Raw genomic sequence first — 21,437 nt, 5'->3', positions numbered from 1 at the left:
AAGCGCTTTTGGGTTGAGAGGACGCAAGAAGGTTTTTGTTTTGTGCCTTGATGTCAAGCTGAGAAAGTATCTTTAAACACTTTGCTTAGTTTCTCGAGAGACTGCCAAAAAGCAGTTCCCTCCCTTTCGTCTGAAGCCAGCTGAAAGGGGGTCTTGACAGAAGCACCTGGCAGCGGTGGGATTTGAACCCACGCCCCCGAAGAGACTGGAGCCTTAATCCAGCGCCTTAGACCGCTCGGCCACGCTACCCGCTGTGCGGTGTCTCTTTGTCTCATTACTTGCCCGGAGGAAGCCGGGTGGGTTTTGCTCTTGTCGCCCGACTTAGTGGCGTTATGACCGTGGAACCGACTGCACCTGCTTTTTCTGAGATGCTTCCCCTCTCATGGCGAGATCTCGACTTCTTTAACACCTCTGGATAAAGATCTTCTGTGGAGCAGGTTTCAGACCTCTGCGTACAGCACCCTTGATGTCATTTTATTTTTACAGCAGCCGCATCCGGAAAGTTGTGTCTTTTACGTTTTATTTGAACAACAAAACTACATACAATACAAACAAGAGCACATATAACGTATCAAGAAAATCGTCAGGGGCACATGCTATAATACAATTACACTTTATGAAAAACGATTACACAAGGTAAATAAAGATAAGGTCCGCACAGCTTGTTCTTACATTTCGAAAGAGTCCGTAAATACCCCTTGACGTCTATTTTGAACTGTTCAAACGTAGGACTCTTCCCAGACCATTTCACTTTATACCACATTCCTAAACGAGGATGCTTCTCCTGTTTTAGAACTATTTTGGGCGGTATGGCTTATACAGCACACCCACAGTATTCTAATGGTGGACTGCAGATCTGTGCTATAGTTCAGTCGAATTCAAAGGATCCAGCAATCGTACTGGATTTGACTGGGATTCTGAAATGTCTCTTGCAAAAGTATTCGGGTTTGCTTGAACCTTTGATACAAAAAGTGATCTGATCTGAAACTACCCAGCTTACAATCTCTGAGGTAGTTGTCACTAAACTCGGACGTGATGTGGCACACATGTGCCATGTGCCTTTACTTTTGTAAAAAACTGGTATCGGGAAAAGTTTCTTAATATTTCTTTTGATTAGCATGCAAGAAAATGTGATCATTACCTATGGAATTTCCCGCCAGCGTGGAGCTTGAATTCACAACCTTGAGACTCAGTGTTCAAGAGTCACAGAAGAGGTCAGCCTGGTCTTCAGTTTGCCAACGATAAGCTCCGGCAGTGCTCCTCTGTAAAGCAGATTGTTCGGATCGGTTATGTGGGAGGGCACTTCGATACTAAGATCGTTTGCAGCACACGCATGGTTTCCCCCTTCACGCAAAAAACATAGACGAAGGAAGCTCTATTGTCTTGGGCTGCTGACTCCCGGATTTAAAGCGCTCTGGGTGCCAGCTAAGTCTCTAACAAGCACACTATAAAGACAGGAATTACACTTTGCGCACGTCACGCATGGAATGGCGAGGCTACTTGATCCAATATTATCTAGTCTCACCTCATATGGTGCCGATTCCTGGTTTTCATTTAAGAAAGAGCACTGCAAACACCGTAAACAGTGCAAAACGTGTGATGAAAGAAGTCTTTTCCCCCCTTTGTCTAAAGCAGAACACAGCGGAGTCATGCCGAGGGTTGTGAGATCAAGATTTCAGTGGAGCACTGTCGTCTACGTCTTTAGCTACATGAGTTGGACATCCTCTTGTACACGGAAAGCAGATTGAGATCCTCTGACATGAAAAGTGCCAGATAAAAGCCATTTCTCATCCTTTCTCTTAGTGGTGGAGCTATCGCATGTAAATGAGGAAACTTGCAAGGCGAGCAGGCTCGGTGCACACCGAATGCAGATGTCTCAGAGCAGTTGAGACGTGTCCATGTGGCTGTCAAAGGACAGCACTTTGCCGGCGCCGTGGCTTAGTTGGCTAAAGCGCCTGTCTAGTAAACAGGAGATCCTGGGTCCGATTCCCAGCGGTGCCTTTCTTCCTGTCTTACTGTACAGAATTTATCCTTACGGGCAAATCCCATGCCTTTTAATTCAGGTGAATGCAAGTGTTCGTTTCCTTTCTGGAACAACTTGTTTTGAAAGAAATCTATACAGCTTGAGAAAGATGAAACACAAATCTTGCTTATCAGTGAAGAAGAGGTGCTCCCAGCAGGCCAGCTAATACCAGCAAGTTTTTTTTCACCCTGACCCAGAGAATGGAGAAAAGCGAGGCGCCTGTGGCTCTGCAGTGTAATCAGTTCGGGAGTTCGGCGGGTAGCTGAAAGAGTGGTAAATGGAGCTCGCCCCAGCCCGTCCTTATTCTTTTAAAGAGGATAAAAAATTAACTTCGCCGCCACTACTACCAGCTTTAAAAGACTGCCATGGGCACGGAAAAAAACACACCACAGATGACTTTTCTGGAACCGAAGCAGAGATTCCTTTACGAACCAACTGATAAAGCTCAGCCAGTGAATACTGTTAACAGAATGTGAAAGCACGATCAACTTTGTAACTGCAACCACAGGAAAAACAGCAAGAAGCAGGCTCCATTCCCCATTTAAATCTGTCGTGCGAGGCATGCTTTTTGGCACACATGAAGTAAATCCCACGATCGCTTTTGAACTTGGACAAAGTACTTCCAAAGGAGCGCTATGCGCAAAGATTTAACAAGCTCAACCCCCGCCGATGATTTGGTGTGAAGAAGCAGAACATTCAAGTTTCACAGACAGAAGCAGCACGCCAGCACAGCCAACATTAAAACGGAGGGCACACTACGATTTGCATTGACACAAAAGTGATCTGGGCAGACGTCGTGCCCTGCATAACGCAAAAAGTGGCAAAGCGCTTTTGGCTTGAGAGGACGCAAGAAGGTTTTTGTTTTGTGCCTTTGATGTCAAGCTGAGAAAGTATCTTTAAACACTTTGCTTAGTTTCTCGAGAGACTGCCAAAAAGCAGTTCCCTCCCTTTTGTCTGAAGCCAGCTGAAAGGGGGTCTCGACAGAAGCACCTGGCAGCGGTGGGATTCGAACCCACGCCCCCGAAGAGACTGGAGCCTTAATCCAGCGCCTTAGACCGCTCGGCCACGCTACCCGCTGTGCTTTGTCTCTTTGTCTCATTACTTGCCTGGAGGAAGCCGGGTGGGTTTTGCTCTTGTCGCCCGACTTAGTGGCGTTATGACCGTGGAACCGACTGCACCTGCTTTTTCTGAGATGCTTCCCCTCTCATGGCGAGATCTCGACTTCTTTAACACCTCTGGATAAAGATCTTCTGTGGAGCAGGTTTCAGACCTCTGCGTACAGCACCCTTGATGTCATTTTATTTTTACAGCAGCCGCATCCGGAAAGTTGTGTCTTTTACGTTTTATTTGAACAACAAAACTACATACAATACAAACAAGAGCACATATAACGTATCAAGAAAATCGTCAGGGGCACATGCTATAATACAATTACACTTTATGAAAAACGATTACACAAGGTAAATAAAGATAAGGTCCGCACAGCTTGTTCTTACATTTCGAAAGAGTCCGTAAATACCCCTTGACGTCTATTTTGAACTGTTCAAACGTAGGACTCTTCCCAGACCATTTCACTTTATACCACATTCCTAAACGAGGATGCTTCTCCTGTTTTAGAACTATTGTGGGCGGTATGGCTTATACAGCACACCCACAGTATTCTAATGGTGAACTGCAGATCTGTGCTATAGTTCAGTCGAATTCAAAGGATCCAGCAATCGTACTGGATTTGACTGGGATTCTGAAATGTCTCTTGCAAAAGTATTCGGGTTTGCTTGAACCTTTGATACAAAAAGTGATCTGATCTGAAACTACCCAGCTTACAATCTCTGAGGTAGTTGTCACTAAACTCGGACGTGATGTGGCACACATGTGCCGTGTGCCTTTACTTTTGTAAAAAACTGGTATCGGGAAAAGTTTCTTAATATTTCTTTTGATTAGCATGCAAGAAAATGTGATCATTACCTATGGAATTTCCCGCCAGCGTGGAGCTTGAATTCACAACCTTGAGACTCAGTGTTCAAGAGTCACAGAAGAGGTCAGCCTGGTCTTCAGTTTGCCAACGATAAGCTCCGGCAGTGCTCCTCTGTAAAGCAGATTGTTCGGATCGGTTATGTGGGACGGCACTTCGATACTAAGATCGTTTGCAGCACACGCATGGTTTCCCCCTTCACGCAAAAAACATAGACGAAGGAAGCTCTATTGTCTTGGGCTGCTGACTCCCGGATTTAAAGCGCTCTGGGTGCCAGCTAAGTCTCTAACAAGCACACTATAAAGACAGGAATTACACTTTGCGCACGTCACGCATGGAATGGCGAGGCTACTTGATCCAATATTATCTAGTTTCACCTCATATGGTGCCGATTCCTGGTTTTCATTTAAGAAAGAGCACTGCAAACACCGTAAACAGTGCAAAACGTGTGATGAAAGAAGTCTTTCCCCCCTTTGTCTAAAGCAGAACACAGAGGAGTCATGCCGAGGGTTGTGAGATCAAGATTTCAGTGGAGCACTGTCGTCTACGTCTTTAGCTACATGAGTTGGACATCCTCTTGAACACGGAAAGCAGATTGAGATCCTCTGACATGAAAAGTGCCAGATAAAAGCCATTTCTCATCCTTTCTCTTAGTGGTGGAGCTATCGCATGTAAATGAGGAAACTTGCAAGGCGAGCAGGCTCGGTGCACACCGAATGCAGATGTCTCAGAGCAGTTGAGACGTGTCCATGTGGCTGTCAAAGGACAGCACTTTGCCGGCGCCGTGGCTTAGTTGGCTAAAGCGCCTGTCTAGTAAACAGGAGATCCTGGGTCCGATTCCCAGCAGTGCCTTTCTTCCTGTCTTACTGTACAGAATTTATCCTTACGGGCAAATCCCATGCCTTTTAATTCAGGTGAATGCAAGTGTTCGTTTCCTTTCTGGAACAACTTGTTTTGAAATAAATCTATACAGCTTGAGAAAGATGAAACACAAATCTTGCTTATCAGTGAAGAAGAGGTGCTCCCAGCAGGCCAGCTAATACCAGCAAGTTTTTTTTCACCCTGACCCAGAGAATGGAGAAAAGCAAGGCGCCTGTGGCTCTGCAGTGTAATCAGTTCGGGAGTTCGGCGGTTAGCTGAAAGAGTGGTAAATGGAGCTCGCCCCAGCCCGTCCTTATTCTTTTAAAGAGGATAAAAAATTAACTTCGCCGCCACTACTACCAGCTTTAAAAGACTGCCATGGGCACGGAAAAAAACACACCACAGATGACTTTTCTGGAACCGAAGCAGAGATTCCTTTACGAACCAACTGATAAAGCTCAGCCAGTGAATACTGTTAACAGAATGTGAAAGCATGATCAACTTTGTAACTGCAACCACAGGAAAAACAGCAAGAAGCAGGCTCCATTCCCCATTTAAATCTGTCGTGCGAGGCATGCTTTTTGGCACGCATGAAGTAAATCCCACGATCGCTTTTGAACTTGGACAAAGTACTTCCAAAGGAGCGCTATGCGCAAAGATTTAACAAGCTCAACCCCCGCCGATGATTTGGTGTGAAGAAGCAGAACATTCAAGTTTCACAGACAGAAGCAGCACGCCAGCACAGCCAACATTAAAACGGAGGGCACACTACGATTTGCATTGACACAAAAGTGATCTGGGCAGACGTCGTTCCCTGCATAACGCAAAAAGTGGCAAAGCGCTTTTGGGTTGAGAGGACGCAAGAAGGTTTTTGTTTTGTGCCTTGATGTCAAGCTGAGAAAGTATCTTTAAACACTTTGCTTAGTTTCTCGAGAGACTGCCAAAAAGCAGTTCCCTCCCTTTTGTCTGAAGCCAGCTGAAAGGGGGTCTCGACAAAAGCACCTGGCAGCGGTGGGATTCGAACCCCCGCCCCCGAAGAGACTGGAGCCTTAATCCAGCGCCTTAGACCGCTCGGCCACGCTACCCGCTGTGCGGTGTCTCTTTGTCTCATTACTTGCCCGGAGGAAGCCGGGTGGGTTTTGCTCTTGTCGCCCGACTTAGTGGCGTTATGACCGTGGAACCGACTGCACCTGCTTTTTCTGAGATGCTTCCCCTCTCATGGCGAGATCTCGACTTCTTTAACACCTCTGGATAAAGATCTTCTGTGGAGCAGGTTTCAGACCTCTGCGTACAGCACCCTTGATGTCATTTTATTTTTACAGCAGCCGCATCCGGAAAGTTGTGTCTTTTACGTTTTATTTGAACAACAAAACTACATACAATACAAACAAGAGCACATATAACGTATCAAGAAAATCGTCAGGGGCACATGCTATAATACAATTACACTTTATGAAAAACGATTACACAAGGTAAATAAAGATAAGGTCCGCACAGCTTGTTCTTACATTTCGAAAGAGTCCGTAAATACCCCTTGACGTCTATTTTGAACTGTTCAAACGTAGGACTCTTCCCAGACCATTTCACTTTATACCACATTCCTAAACGAGGATGCTTCTCCTGTTTTAGAACTATTTTGGGCGGTATGGCTTATACAGCACACCCACAGTATTCTAATGGTGGACTGCAGATCTGTGCTATAGTTCAGTCGAATTCAAAGGATCCAGCAATCGTACTGGATTTGACTGGGATTCTGAAATGTCTCTTGCAAAAGTATTCGGGTTTGCTTGAACCTTTGATACAAAAAGTGATCTGATCTGAAACTACCCAGCTTACAATCTCTGAGGTAGTTGTCACTAAACTCGGACGTGATGTGGCACACATGTGCCATGTGCCTTTACTTTTGTAAAAAACTGGTATCGGGAAAAGTTTCTTAATATTTCTTTTGATTAGCATGCAAGAAAATGTGATCATTACCTATGGAATTTCCCGCCAGCGTGGAGCTTGAATTCACAACCTTGAGACTCAGTGTTCAAGAGTCACAGAAGAGGTCAGCCTGGTCTTCAGTTTGCCAACGATAAGCTCCGGCAGTGCTCCTCTGTAAAGCAGATTGTTCGGATCGGTTATGTGGGACGGCACTTCGATACTAAGATCGTTTGCAGCACACGCATGGTTTCCCCCTTCACGCAAAAAACATAGACGAAGGAAGCTCTATTGTCTTGGGCTGCTGACTCCCGGATTTAAAGCGCTCTGGGTGCCAGCTTAGTCTCTAACAAGCACACTATAAAGACAGGAATTACACTTTGCGCACGTCACGAATGGAATGGCGAGGCTACTTGATCCAATATTATCTAGTCTCACCTCATATGGTGCCGATTCCTGGTTTTCATTTAAGAAAGAGCACTGCAAACACCGTAAACAGTGCAAAACGTGTGATGAAAGAAGTCTTTTCCCCCCTTTGTCTAAAGCAGAACACAGCGGAGTCATGCCGAGGGTTGTGAGATCAAGATTTCAGTGGAGCACTGTCGTCTACGTCTTTAGCTACATGAGTTGGACATCCTCTTGTACACGGAAAGCAGATTGAGATCCTCTGACATGAAAAGTGCCAGATAAAAGCCATTTCTCATCCTTTCTCTTAGTGGTGGAGCTATCGCATGTAAATGAGGAAACTTGCAAGGCGAGCAGGCTCGGTGCACACCGAATGCAGATGTCTCAGAGCAGTTGAGACGTGTCCATGTGGCTGTCAAAGGACAGCACTTTGCCGGCACCGTGGCTTAGTTGGCTAAAGCGCCTGTCTAGTAAACAGGAGATCCTGGGTCCGATTCCCAGCGGTGCCTTTCTTCCTGTCTTACTGTGCAGAATTTATCCTTACGGGCAAATCCCATGCCTTTTAATTCAGGTGAATGCAAGTGTTCGTTTCCTTTCTGGAACAACTTGTTTTGAAAGAAATCTATACAGCTTGAGAAAGATGAAACACAAATCTTGCTTATCAGTGAAGAAGAGGTGCTCCCAGCGGGCCAGCTAATACCAGCAAGTTTTTTTTCACCCTGACCCAGAGAATGGAGAAAAGCGAGGCGCCTGTGGCTCTGCAGTGTAATCAGTTCGGGAGTTCGGCGGCTAGCTGAAAGAGTGGTAAATGGAGCTCGCCCCAGCCCGTCCTTATTCTTTTAAAGAGGATAAAAAATTAACTTCGCCGCCACTACTACCAGCTTTAAAAGACTGCCATGGGCACGGAAAAAAACACACCACAGATGACTTTTCTGGAACCGAAGCAGAGATTCCTTTACGAACCAACTGATAAAGCTCAGCCAGTGAATACTGTTAACAGAATGTGAAAGCACGATCAACTTTGTAACTGCAACCACAGGAAAAACAGCAAGAAGCAGGCTCCATTCCCCATTTAAATCTGTCGTGCGAGGCATGCTTTTTGGCACGCATGAAGTAAATCCCACGATTGCTTTTGAACTTGGACAAAGTACTTCCAAAGGAGCGCTATGCGCAAAGATTTAACAAGCTCAACCCCCGCCGATGATTTGGTGTGAAGAAGCAGAACATTCAAGTTTCACAGACAGAAGCAGCACGCCAGCACAGCCAACATTAAAACGGAGGGCACACTACGATTTGCATTGACACAAAAGTGATCTGGGCAGACGTCGTTCCCTGCATAACGCAAAAAGTGGCAAAGCGCTTTTGGGTTGAGAGGACGCAAGAAGGTTTTTGTTTTGTGCCTTGATGTCAAGCTGAGAAAGTATCTTTAAACACCTTGCTTAGTTTCTCGAGAGACTGCCAAAAAGCAGTTCCCTCCCTTTCGTCTGAAGCCAGCTGAAAGGGGGTCTCGACAAAAGCACCTGGCAGCGGTGGGATTCGAACCCACGCCCCCGAAGAGACTGGAGCCTTAATCCAGCGCCTTAGACCGCTCGGCCACGCTACCCGCTGTGCGGTGTCTCTTTGTCTCATTACTTGCCCGGAGGAAGCCGGGTGGGTTTTGCTCTTGTCGCCCGACTTAGTGGCGTTATGACCGTGGAACCGACTGCACCTGCTTTTTCTGAGATGCTTCCCCTCTCATGGCGAGATCTCGACTTCTTTAACACCTCTGGATAAAGATCTTCTGTGGAGCAGGTTTCAGACCTCTGCGTACAGCACCCTTGATGTCATTTTATTTTTACAGCAGCCGCATCCGGAAAGTTGTGTCTTTTACGTTTTATTTGAACAACAAAACTACATACAATACAAACAAGAGCACATATAACGTATCAAGAAAATCGTCAGGGGCACATGCTATAATACAATTACACTTTATGAAAAACGATTACACAAGGTAAATAAAGATAAGGTCCGCACAGCTTGTTCTTACATTTCGAAAGAGTCCGTAAATACCCCTTGACGTCTATTTTGAACTGTTCAAACGTAGGACTCTTCCCAGACCATTTCACTTTATACCACATTCCTAAACGAGGATGCTTCTCCTGTTTTAGAACTATTTTGGGCGGTATGGCTTATACAGCACACCCACAGTATTCTAATGGTGGACTGCAGATCTGTGCTATAGTTCAGTCGAATTCAAAGGATCCAGCAATCGTACTGGATTTGACTGGGATTCTGAAATGTCTCTTGCAAAAGTATTCGGGTTTGCTTGAACCTTTGATACAAAAAGTGATCTGATCTGAAACTACCCAGCTTACAATCTCTGAGGTAGTTGTCACTAAACTCGGACGTTATGTGGCACACATGTGCCATGTGCCTTTACTTTTGTAAAAAACTGGTATCGGGAAAAGTTTCTTAATATTTCTTTTGATTAGCATGCAAGAAAATGTGATCATTACCTATGGAATTTCCCGCCAGCGTGGAGCTTGAATTCACAACCTTGAGACTCAGTGTTCAAGAGTCACAGAAGAGGTCAGCCTGGTCTTCAGTTTGCCAACGATAAGCTCCGGCAGTGCTCCTCTGTAAAGCAGATTGTTCGGATCGGTTATGTGGGATGGCACTTCGATACTAAGATCGTTTGCAGCACACGCATGGTTTCCCCCTTCACGCAAAAAACATAGACGAAGGAAGCTCTATTGTCTTGGGTTGCTGACTCCCGGATTTAAAGCGCTCTGGGTGCCAGCTTAGTCTCTAACAAGCACACTATAAAGACAGGAATTACACTTTGCGCACGTCACGAATGGAATGGCGAGGCTACTTGATCCAATATTATCTAGTCTCACCTCATATGGTGCCGATTCCTGGTTTTCATTTAAGAAAGAGCACTGCAAACACCGTAAACAGTGCAAAACGTGTGATGAAAGAAGTCTTTTCCCCCCTTTGTCTAAAGCAGAACACAGCGGAGTCATGCCGAGGGTTGTGAGATCAAGATTTCAGTGGAGCACTGTCGTCTACGTCTTTAGCTACATGAGTTGGACATCCTCTTGTACACGGAAAGCAGATTGAGATCCTCTGACATGAAAAGTGCCAGATAAAAGCCATTTCTCATCCTTTCTCTTAGTGGTGGAGCTATCGCATGTAAATGAGGAAACTTGCAAGGCGAGCAGGCTCGGTGCACACCGAATGCAGATGTCTCAGAGCAGTTGAGACGTGTCCATGTGGCTGTCAAAGGACAGCACTTTGCCGGCACCGTGGCTTAGTTGGCTAAAGCGCCTGTCTAGTAAACAGGAGATCCTGGGTCCGATTCCCAGCGGTGCCTTTCTTCCTGTCTTACTGTGCAGAATTTATCCTTACGGGCAAATCCCATGCCTTTTAATTCAGGTGAATGCAAGTGTTCGTTTCCTTTCTGGAACAACTTGTTTTGAAAGAAATCTATACAGCTTGAGAAAGATGAAACACAAATCTTGCTTATCAGTGAAGAAGAGGTGCTCCCAGCGGGCCAGCTAATACCAGCAAGTTTTTTTTCACCCTGACCCAGAGAATGGAGAAAAGCGAGGCGCCTGTGGCTCTGCAGTGTAATCAGTTCGCGAGTTCGGCGGTTAGCTGAAAGAGTGGTAAATGGAGCTCGCCCCAGCCCGTCCTTATTCTTTTAAAGAGGATAAAAAATTAACTTCTCCGCCATTACTACCATCTTTAAAAGACTGCCATGGGCACGGAAAAAAACACACTACAGATGACTTTTCTGGAACCGAAGCAGAGATTCCTTTATGAACCAACTGATAAAGCTCAGCCAGTGAATACTGTTAACAGAATGTGAAAGCACGATCAACTTTGTAACTGCAACCACAGGAAAAACAGCAAGAAGCAGGCTCCATTCCCCATTTAAATCTGTCGTGCGAGGCATGCTTTTTGGCACGCATGAAGTAAATCCCACGATCGCTTTTGAACTTGGACAAAGTACTTCCAAAGGAGCGCTATGCGCAAAGATTTAACAAGCTCAACCCCCGCCGATGATTTGGTGTGAAGAAGCAGAACATTCAAGTTTCACAGACAGAAGCAGCACGCCAGCACAGCCAACATTAAAACGGAGGGCACACTACGATTTGCATTGACACAAAAGTGATCTGGGCAGACGTCGTTCCCTGCATAACGCAAAAAGTGGCAAAGCGCTTTTGGGTTGAGAGGACGCAAGAAGGTTTTTGTTTTGTGCCTTGATGTCAAGCTGAGAAAGTATCTTTAAACACTTTGCTTAGTTTCTCGAGAGACTGCCAAAAAGCAGCTCCCTCCCTTTCGTCTGAAGCCAGCTGAAAGGGGGTCTCGACAAAAGCACCTGGCAGCGGTGGGATTTGAACCCACGCCCCCGAAGAGACTGGAGCCTTAATCCAGCGCCTTAGACCGCTCGGCCACGCTACCCGCTGTGTACTGTCTCTTTGTCTCATTACTTGCCCGCAGGAAGCCGGGTGGGTTTTGCTCTTGTCGCCCGAATTAGTGGCGTTATGACCGTGGAACCGACTGCACCTGCTTTTTCTGAGATGCTTCCCCTCTCATGGCGAGATCTCGACTTCTTTAACACCTCTGGATAAAGATCTTCTGTGGAGCAGGTTTCAGACCTCTGCGTACAGCACCCTTGATGTCATTTTATTTTTACAGCAGCCGCATCCGGAAAGTTGTGTCTTTTACGTTTTATTTGAACAACAAAACTACATACAATACAAACAAGAGCACATATAACGTATCAAGAAAATCGTGAGGGGCACATGCTATAATACAATTACACTTTATGAAAAACGATTACACAAGGTAAATAAAGATAAGGTCCGCACAGCTTGTTCTTACATTTCGAAAGAGTCCGTAAATACCCCTTTACGTCTATTTTGAACTGTTCAAACATAGGACTCTTCCCAGACCATTTCACTTTATACCACATTCCGAAACGAGGATGCATCTCCTGTTTTAGAACTATTTTGGGCGGTATGGCTTATACAACACACCCACAGTATTCTAATGGTGGACTGCAGATCTGTGCTATAGTTCAGTCGAATTCGAAGAATCCAGCAATCGTTTCCAACGATAAGCTCCGGCAGTGCTCCTCTGTAAAGCAGACTGTTCGGATCGGTTATTTGGGACGGCACTTCAATACTAAGATCATTTGCAGTTCACTCAAAAAACATAGACGAAGAAGGTGTCACAGTAAGGTGAACCCTATGGGCGAGGGATGTTCCTGCCTCGTGTACGACTACACCACCTAGCAATACAAACGGGGTGCTAGGGCCCCTCTACATTACCACAGGTTCTGTTTATCTCCTAGAATCACCAATGCACACACAGACCAGCGACAAGCATTTGTATTGTATAAGTGCCCTTTTTATTTTCCAACTACATTCACATGCACTATCACCCAAAAACACAACGAAAACAGAATTCACAGCAGCAAGAGGTCCTTCCCAGGGTCAAAATGAATACAGAGGGGCAGCAGTCTTTCCTGTAAAATACTAAAGAGAGGTCCCTCGAACGTCTCTACTTAGTACCTGTAGTCTCTGATGGCCCACTTTGAGGAGAGGGGTATCGCCCATTCCTATTTCCCCAGTCTCTGTTCAGGTAACAATAGAAATCCTCTGCGACTGTATTACATTCCTCTCTGTGCTAACTGTGCCAGTTTCCCTGTTCCTCACCTTCAGGTGTTAAAAGTCTCTGTACAGTACCTCTGTTTCAATGCCAATGTCTCTTGTTGTCGTCAGTTACTGAACCAGTAGATCCTTGCCTCCAGGTATTAGAAGTCTCTGCAGAGTACCTCCGGGGTCTTGCACTTCACAGCTTCCCTTGTGCTGCCTGTGTCGTCTCCAGGGTCCAGTGGGAATCGGGAGCCCCCTCTGTTCTGTCTCAGGTCTTTTTATCCCTCTCCTTAGCCAATCCCTTTCAGGGGGGTTTCCACTGTCCCTGTCAGAAACGGGTCTAGGAGGAAGCTTGTGTTGTTTGAGGGGTGTTGGAGTGCTGAGCTAGGTGTCATGGAACCTTATCAGTTCACCCCTTGGTCTGGCTAAAACTGGCTCAGCGACTCCTCACACCTCCAAGTCTCGATACCTAATTGCTCCCTGAACGACTTGGGTTTAACTGTTTTTACTGACTGTTCCTGTATTAATTGGGACAACTGCAGTCACCCCCTTGAGTGAGAGGCAACATTGACACCATCCTGGAAATCAACATAACCTAATCAATCACAGCCTGTTACTGCCTCAATGACCCACACCCTGTAACACAAATCAACATAACCCAATCAATCCCAGACCGTGACTGCTTCAATGACACACATCCTGCGACACAAGCTTCACCTGGAGCACAATGGCTGTGTTTTCAGCTACGGAAACTTCCTGTTGACAAGTCGGTGTTTGTGTTGCTTTTTCTGCTCAATGGAGCTGTATTAATGCAGGCACACGTGCTTCCATGGCAAGTTATTTTATTAGTGCTCACAAACCAACACACTGCAGACACCTCTGATACTGTCACTGCTTGTGGACCACATGTTCCTGCCGTCAGCCTACTATACCATGTTCATGCACATCTAGAAATATTACTGCTGTAGTACAGGAGCGAAAGACTAAACGAAAGCACACCCAGTTTAAAAAGGCACATTTGTCAACTGCTGAACTTCACAAGGATGGGATTCACACCCACATGTGCAGAGCACAATGGATTAGTAGTCCATCGCCTTACCACTCCACCACCTCATCCCAGAAGTTAGCCTCCTGACATGAGTTAGTGCTCAAATGGTCGTATTTCCTCTACTCAAGGATCATTTTCCTCTTCCACCTGAGATTTCACCATTTTCCTTGAAGATGTCAAACATAAAAAGCATATTGAGCTCCTTGGACTTGAAATAACCAGATAAAAGCCATTTCTCAACACTTGCTCAGCGAGCAGGCTCAGCGCACACAGAACACAGGTATCTCAGAGCGGTGTGTCTAAGAGGCTGTAAAAGGAGAGTGCTCCATTGGTGCTGTGGCTTAGCTGGTTAACGTGCATGTTTAGTAAATAAGCTTCTGGGTTCAAATCACCACAGTGCTTTTCTTCCTCTCTTGCCATGCAGAGTTGGTCGTTGTGGACAGCAACAGGTGTCTGCCTTAACTTTAATGGAAGTGTTCATTTCTGGAGCAACTTTTTTAAAAACAAATTCCACACATATTGCGATAGATAAAATACTAATCTTCCCTGTTGGTGCAGAATAATTAGTGCCAGCTAGCAAGAAAACGACAACAATTTTTTTTGTCTTTAGCGTAAAACCTGTGAATGTAGAAGAAAAGATGACGTGTGTCAATTTTTATGGCACCGTGAGCTTGTCCTTCAGTCAAACACGTCGGTAATTCAAACACACCCAGAGACGCACTTTGAATTAGCTTTGACCTAAATACTATCTACTCCAGATGTGATTGGGCCTCTTTCCACATCCTGATATATGCAGAGAACACAAGCTTTTGGCACGAATGAATATAAATGTAAACATAAATGCTATTCAATATATCGGAATTTTGTTGTATTTAAAAAATATTTTAGCTGGGGATCCTCAAATCAGGAGTGTAGAAAAAAGCACCGTAAAACACCATCGGGAGTGCAGAACGTGATAAAAGTGTTCTTTAAACAAAAAGTGAAAATAGTGAATTTGTCTTTCACTTAGATGTTCATTGAAAGCTCAGTAAACGATAAAGCAGAGGCTCGTTTTGTGAATTCTCCTCGCATCACATTGTCTTGCTTCGACCTTTAAATTGTATACTGTGTAGACGCTTCACTCTCCCTAACTCAATTAAAGAGCCGCAGGCAAAAGTGCTTGTCAGTTTAGTTCAGTGGTAGAGCATGTAGCGGCGAGGCTTATTAAGAAGGCAGAATTAAGTGTTTCTGAGCTTTCCCAAATTAGGCCTCATATCTCTGTTCATCTCTGTGGTGCAGCCACAGAGAAACTATTCATGCAGGCTGATTTAAGGTTTCCTTTGATAAGGTTTCCTAGGACAGCTCCCAAAGGGGGATGCACTTAGCTAAGCCTGGCTATCATGATCAATGGTCATCCATTGGCGCCTATCTGTCTAGGGAGTGCCAGATGGACATCTGGACTGCATTCCTAAGTGTCAGGAGTAAGTGACTCATATCTCACCTTGATCAAGCAATCACGGACTGGTAGGGCCGAGTAACCCACGTGGGACTCTGATGCCCATGGAACTTTCAGCCAATCAACGGGCTGAAGTTCCTCCAGGTAAAAACAGGCAACACAGAGAGCCGAAGAGATTCAGTAAGATTCAGGAGAATTCTGTAGACTTTTCTAAAGGGAATTCAAAGGAGAATTCCAGGGCAGGACAGCCCAGGAGCAGAAGGCTCCCAAGGGCAGGACATTCTCGCAGCGCGCCTCCTGACCATCCTGAGACTCAGCCCGGACAACCACGGAATGGCCAATGTGTCCGAGTGCCAGAACTTTCCTTTGTTCTAAGAGTCTAGAGCGGAGGTTGCCAGAGAGTAACCAGAGGATCCACCCGAGGTTAGCACCAGCAGCAAGCCTCGTGAACAGGTCGGAACTGTGGACAGCTGAATCACTATTCAGAACTAGCTCTTCATCAGGAACGAACCGGTCCTCTTCCTGACTTGCTGGGACCCACAGTCATCTTTTCTCCTGTGCACAAACTTTGCTAGTTAAATCCAACACTAACCAGCCGGTCAGTGAGCATCAGCAGCGCACCGTCGCAAGCCGCACAGCACAGCCTGTCACGGAGCCAGAGAGTGCGGATTGGACAGCAACAGCCTGCAACTGTTTCTTTGTGCCCGCAGGAGATCTGAATCCCCAGAGATTAGATGAGTATTCAACTTCAATGCATTACAGCTTGAGAATTCAATTGTTATCCCAACCAGTTGATATCAATTTAATTCCTAAGAGTTATGTACTTGTTTTGAGTATCTAATGTAGAAGTTATAACCAAGTTCATTTACGAAACGATCTAAATGAATGATATACTGAACGGATGTCCTCTTGATGTGTAACTCTTCATAACTGACTGACTATATACCTTTTGTATTCTGATAACCCTCTCGATAAGATCTGTTAGGTTTATATGCATATTCTATGTATTAATAAATGTATCCTCGTGTATTAGTACCTGTGTGTGTGCGTTGTTTGAGTTATATCGCATGGTTGGATTCTAAAGCCACCAAAAGAATCAATTTTGTGATTTACTGCTACAATTAATAATTGTCCCAGTAAATGCCCAAACCCTACAGAACTAGTGCCTTCAGAGAGCATACTACATTACAAGCACTTTCATCTCATTTATAAGGCTTTGTTTTCTACTGCCACTCTGGATTTCTTTTTAAACGCAACATCTTATCTGTAATTGTCTTTCATGTGACATCCCCCGTGTGTGAATTTCAGCATGACACATAAAATCGTTTGAGATGCTATTTTTAAAACAGACCAAATGAAAGACCTAGTAGCTAAATACAAGTAGAAAACACGTGAATCAAATTGAGAAAATTTGGACCAGAGCGATGTATAGTATTGTAATGGTTGGGGGTTCAGGCAGGCACCCTTGCCATTGCCACTTAAGTCAGCCCCCCACCGTCGGGGACTCAAACCTGCAACCGCCACCATAGCTCAACAGGGACCCAACCGCTTGAGCTTATGGACGGTCTCCCTTTAGTTCAACAGGCTTGGTCCCTGTTGAGTGATGCCAGAGGCCTGGGTTTGAGTCCCCGACGGTGGGGGACTGACCTGATGTGGCAGTGGCGAGGATGCCCATGTGAACCCTGGAGCGTTACATTGGTGTCAGCAGTGGGATGGGATAGCCCTTTGCTGAGGTTGGTGAGTTAAGCGGGGGAGAGTGTAACGCATACGGCCACCATTGAGTGTGTAAGAGCCGGCTTACCAGAGCGGTGATGTCACTGCCCTTCCCTGTAATAGCAGGGCCACAGCCGCAGGACTGAAGGGAGATTGCTCTTTAGCTCAACAGGCTAGGTCCCTGTTGAGTGATGCAGGAGGCCTGGGTTTGAGTCCCTGGTGGTGGGGGGCTCTTGTGAACACCGGAGTGCTACAGTATTACTAATAGCAGCGCAAAGCTCACAGTGGTGGCTTTAGGGTATCAGAGCCAGTAGCGCAATGGATAATGTGTTTGACTTCGGATCAGAAGATCGTAGGTTTGACTCCTCTCTGGCTCGTTAAGCTTTTAAACTACACTTCTCAGCGTACACAACCCTTCTGTCGACTGGATGAGTCTCCCGTTACGTCTCCAATTCTTTCCGCACATTCTGCTTGTTTCACCACCGTTACTGTTGGACCACAGCCACAGAATGGAGGAGAGATACGGTTCCGATAAACTGTCTTAAATAATCATGTTGAAAAAGGTGACAACGTTTTTTTTTTCTTTAACATAACCTTACATTTGCCTGTTCAGTTCAAGTTATTTTCTGTACCTGCAAATTCCCCAAAGACATGTGTCAAATCACAATCTATTCAGTTAACACCCAGATGTAACAGAACACATTTAAGACTTACACCCCCTTTAAATATGTATTTCCTTCATTTCAGTTTTCTTACCTCCCCAAGATACCTGAAAGTTCACTATCCCATATTAAGGACTGTACATGCATTACCGGTAATACAGCTACTAATAAAGATATACATTAATCTTAATTATTAATAAATTACACTTTTATTAATAAAGACATGTATTCATCAAATTCATTGTGAATAGTTGTGGTGTCTAGAAAACAATTTTAGCTACAGTAAATATTTCAAGCGAGTGGTGCGTATGTTCGTTACTTTGTGACCATATTATTTCCACTACATTCAGAACAGTTCAAATGCGATCGACTGTTCCTCTACTGAGCTACATAAACCCTGTGAAGAGGTGGTTTAAGTTAGTCTCCTACATCGGTAACAACTAATGGGCAGCATATGTTATTTTAGGTTTGTTGCAATTGAGAACAGGTTTAGTATGGAGCTGCCGACAAATTTCAGCAGCCACGTTCGTTGCAATGACCCGTTGTAGGGTCATTGCCAATCAGCTGCAAGAAAAAAAAACATCATTTGTGCCTTTATTTAAAAAAAGAAAAACAGAGTAGTAGTTTATGTGGTAATTTCAGGTACAATGTAAGAACTTAAGTTAACTAGTCCCACAGTAATGCGTGGGGTCCTATCAATAGAAAAAAAAATACTTGTAACCCAAAAACACAACAACCACGATGCAAGAAGCCTTCCGGGAACCTAGGTAAATCACTGTAGTAGTCTAACGACTACAGAAAATAAAATAAAAAAAGGAACAACTTCAAAACAAAAAGAACATTAAATACAAATCTGGGAAACAACAAAAACAGAATCTAATGCCAGAGCTTTTTCAAGTCTTTGGTACCCCATCATGCTCCCTTAGTCCCAGTAGACCTCTCATCTAAGAAGATATCTCTCATCTATCTGTGTAGAGATCAGCTGGGGGTCCACAGCTGATGGGAATTTAAGTAGTGACCTGCGTCAGCTGCAAAGGAAAAAGTATAGGTTTATTCCATGCTGAAAGGAGAAGGAAACACAACATGGAACCTTCTTCGGGTGTGACGTGGAATAAACCTTTACCTGTTCCTTTGATGTTAATTTAGACCGGATTTCCAGCAAATACCTAACAGGCTACAATCCCGTTAGATAAAGTGTTAAGGACGACCTATAAGTAGCAGTATCTAAAGTGGACAGTTGCTTTCAGTAGCTAAAGACAGGACACGCTGCTCCAGGTGAGGCTCGAACTCACAACCTCGGCATGACTCCGCTGTGCACTGCTGTATAAGTACCGCGCGCTGACCGATTGCGCCACTGGAGCCGCGGAAAGTGCTTTCCCTTCACACACTGACGTTGAACAAACACAGGGTGAAAACGATTTCGGCACGTTTTCCGTCTCTCCGTGGGAGAAAGGGACAGTAAAAGAGCGAGGAAACTACAAGGGAAGAAAATGAAAAAATAGTGCTCACTGCAAAAGAGGGAGGAGAGAGATGGTCAGACACGTAAATCAGCCCGGTCATTTTTAGTGACATTTATGAGTCTTCATGTGTCTGAAACTGTCCAGTTTGTATTTTCGTTTCAAAAATCCAGTAAACTTGAATAAGACAAGAAGGCACACACTGCACATCTGCGGAACATCACGTCCGATGTTTACAGTGACATCAGAGATTGAAAGCGAAGTCGTTTTTTATTAAAAGTTCAAGGAAACCTGAATATGTTTGCTAGACGTATTTCAGAATCACAGTGAAATGTAGTACGATTGCTGCACAGATCTGCAGTCTGCAATTAGAATACGGTTTGTGCGTTTTCTAAAACTGCAGAGATACATTTCGGAATGCGTCTTCCTGTACAAATTAAATATCTATTTTATTTGACGGGCGCTATAAGCAGAGTCTGAAGCCAGCCCCACAGAAGAACTATATTCAGTGGTCCAAAAAAGTGAGTATTTCACTAAGTGAGCAATTACTGTACATCATAATCATATTTGTTTTACTTCTCCTGCCATTGCAATTTGTGCACAGATTTTTTTCTTCAAAATTTATTAGCCTTGATGGGAAAAAAACTAAACTGTGTGCGCGGTGGTCAAGTGGTAAGGCATCGGTCTCATAAACCGAAAAGCGCGGGTTCAAGCCCTCTCCGTGCCTGGTTTGCGTACCACGATATACCTTTATCTAAATCGTCAATTGTCTTGCAATGTTGAAATCTCTGTAATAAGAAAAGAAAAGTAGTTAATAATCCTTTAACAAAGCAACGGGCATCCTCCACTGCTTGTCAGGATGGCTGAGTTTCTTCAAAAGTTCTGTCAATTAACAGTGGAGAGCTAGCCGATGTACGTTTTCATGAAAACTCTCTTAAAGCGATTACAATTATCTTGAGCAAATCTGCGTCGTATTTTTTTTAAAAAAGTTTAGCTCAAGATGCAACAGGAGTATAAATGAATTCTCCCGCCCTACATTCCAAGATATGGAATCTTATTTGTCTTGAAGTGTCTGATGTTGGTCGTTATTGGAAATTGCCCGGTGATATCGACTCAGGTACTCAGTTGTTACGTGCTGTAATTCGATACATCCAAAGCATTTATATTCCCTCAAATTATTAATAAGGCCAATAATGTATTAAACATTACATGCCACTTTTTCTCTAGATGATGTTCACGATGGAACAGTGAGAAAGTCGTGCCTAGATGTGCTTGAACCAGCACCTTACTATCGTTTTAGTCCCGACCTGACCGCACTGAGCAATGGTACGACAGAGACTCCAACGGGTCGGTTTTCTCCTTTTACAGTTTTTGGGAAAAAAATAATCTGCACTTTTAAGCAAGTATTTTATTTCAAATTTTGCAAAGTGTAAGTTTTTCTTGGAAAACGTTGTTTCAGAAATAAACTGAATTGACGGGAATAGCCCTGTCAGTAGAATATCTAACTTTTCATCTGAGCTAGTTCTTCTGTGGAACAGGCTTCAGAACTCTACGTACAACTCCTTTGATGTCATTTTATTTCTACAGCAGACGCATCCGGAATGTTTTTTTTTTTACTTTTTATTTGAACAACAAAATAGATTCAATATAAACAAGAGCACTTATAACATCAGTAGAATCGTCAAGGGTACATAAAATAATACAATTACACTTTCTGAAAACGATTAAACTAGGTAAATCAAGATAAGGTCCGCACAGCTTTAATGTTCTTACATTTCGAAAGAGTCTGTAATTACCCTTTTTCGTCTATTTTGAACTATTCAAACTTAGGACTCGTACCAGACCATTTCACTCTACGTACAGTATATCTCTTTTCGTAACGAAAATGTATTTCCTGTCTTAGAAATGCTGTGTGCGGTATGTCTTGCACAACGTGGACTGCAGATCTGTGATATTGTCGAATTCGAGGGATCCAGCAATCATACTGGATTTGACTGGGATTCTGAAATGTCTCTTGCAAAGGTATTTGGGTTTGCTTAAACATTTAATAAAAAAGTGATCTGAGACTTCCTAGCTTCCAGTCTATAATCTCACTGTAACTAAACTAGGATGTGATGTTTCGCAGATGTGCAGTGTGTCTTTACGCTTGGCATGTTCAAGACTATTCGTTGCGTGAGCTCCTCACTGCGTGTCCTGTACTGTATTGTGATTTCGTTGAGATTATCTACGAGGAGTACAGCGACTAGAACGCCTTGAACCTTTTTTTCGGTATATAAAAGAAAACGCTAAA

General features: G+C 44.4%; 9 non-coding genes across 9 annotated transcripts; 3 read left to right on the top strand and 6 right to left on the bottom strand.

Annotated features, from left to right (window-relative positions):
- Positions 1-167: 167 nt before the first annotated feature.
- Positions 168-249, bottom strand: trnal-aag (transfer RNA leucine (anticodon AAG)). The gene has a single exon. It is a non-coding gene; the product is annotated as a tRNA-Leu (tRNA).
- A 1,678-nt stretch (positions 250-1,927) lies between these two features.
- trnat-agu (transfer RNA threonine (anticodon AGU)) lies at positions 1,928-2,001 on the top strand. The gene has a single exon. It is a non-coding gene; the product is annotated as a tRNA-Thr (tRNA).
- Positions 2,002-3,014: 1,013 nt separating this feature from the next.
- Positions 3,015-3,096, bottom strand: trnal-aag (transfer RNA leucine (anticodon AAG)). Its single transcript has one exon. It is a non-coding gene; the product is annotated as a tRNA-Leu (tRNA).
- A 2,763-nt stretch (positions 3,097-5,859) lies between these two features.
- Positions 5,860-5,941, bottom strand: trnal-aag (transfer RNA leucine (anticodon AAG)). Its single transcript has one exon. It is a non-coding gene; the product is annotated as a tRNA-Leu (tRNA).
- Positions 5,942-7,619: 1,678 nt separating this feature from the next.
- On the top strand, positions 7,620-7,693 carry trnat-agu (transfer RNA threonine (anticodon AGU)). The gene has a single exon. It is a non-coding gene; the product is annotated as a tRNA-Thr (tRNA).
- Positions 7,694-8,705: 1,012 nt separating this feature from the next.
- On the bottom strand, positions 8,706-8,787 carry trnal-aag (transfer RNA leucine (anticodon AAG)). Its single transcript has one exon. It is a non-coding gene; the product is annotated as a tRNA-Leu (tRNA).
- A 1,678-nt stretch (positions 8,788-10,465) lies between these two features.
- Positions 10,466-10,539, top strand: trnat-agu (transfer RNA threonine (anticodon AGU)). The gene has a single exon. It is a non-coding gene; the product is annotated as a tRNA-Thr (tRNA).
- Positions 10,540-11,551: 1,012 nt separating this feature from the next.
- trnal-aag (transfer RNA leucine (anticodon AAG)) lies at positions 11,552-11,633 on the bottom strand. The gene has a single exon. It is a non-coding gene; the product is annotated as a tRNA-Leu (tRNA).
- Positions 11,634-18,957: 7,324 nt separating this feature from the next.
- On the bottom strand, positions 18,958-19,051 carry trnai-uau (transfer RNA isoleucine (anticodon UAU)). The gene is made up of 2 exons: positions 19,014-19,051; positions 18,958-18,993 (listed from the first exon to the last, which is right to left on the bottom strand). It is a non-coding gene; the product is annotated as a tRNA-Ile (tRNA).
- Positions 19,052-21,437: the final 2,386 nt, after the last annotated feature.

The sequence above is a fragment of the Lepisosteus platostomus genome, chromosome 5 (assembly GCF_059453375.1).
Source record: "Lepisosteus platostomus isolate fLepPlt1 chromosome 5, fLepPlt1.hap1, whole genome shotgun sequence".
Classification (NCBI taxonomy): Eukaryota; Metazoa; Chordata; class Actinopteri; order Semionotiformes; family Lepisosteidae; genus Lepisosteus; species Lepisosteus platostomus.
Note: the sequence above shows the minus strand (reverse complement) of the source record. Positions and strands in the feature narration are given on the sequence as shown.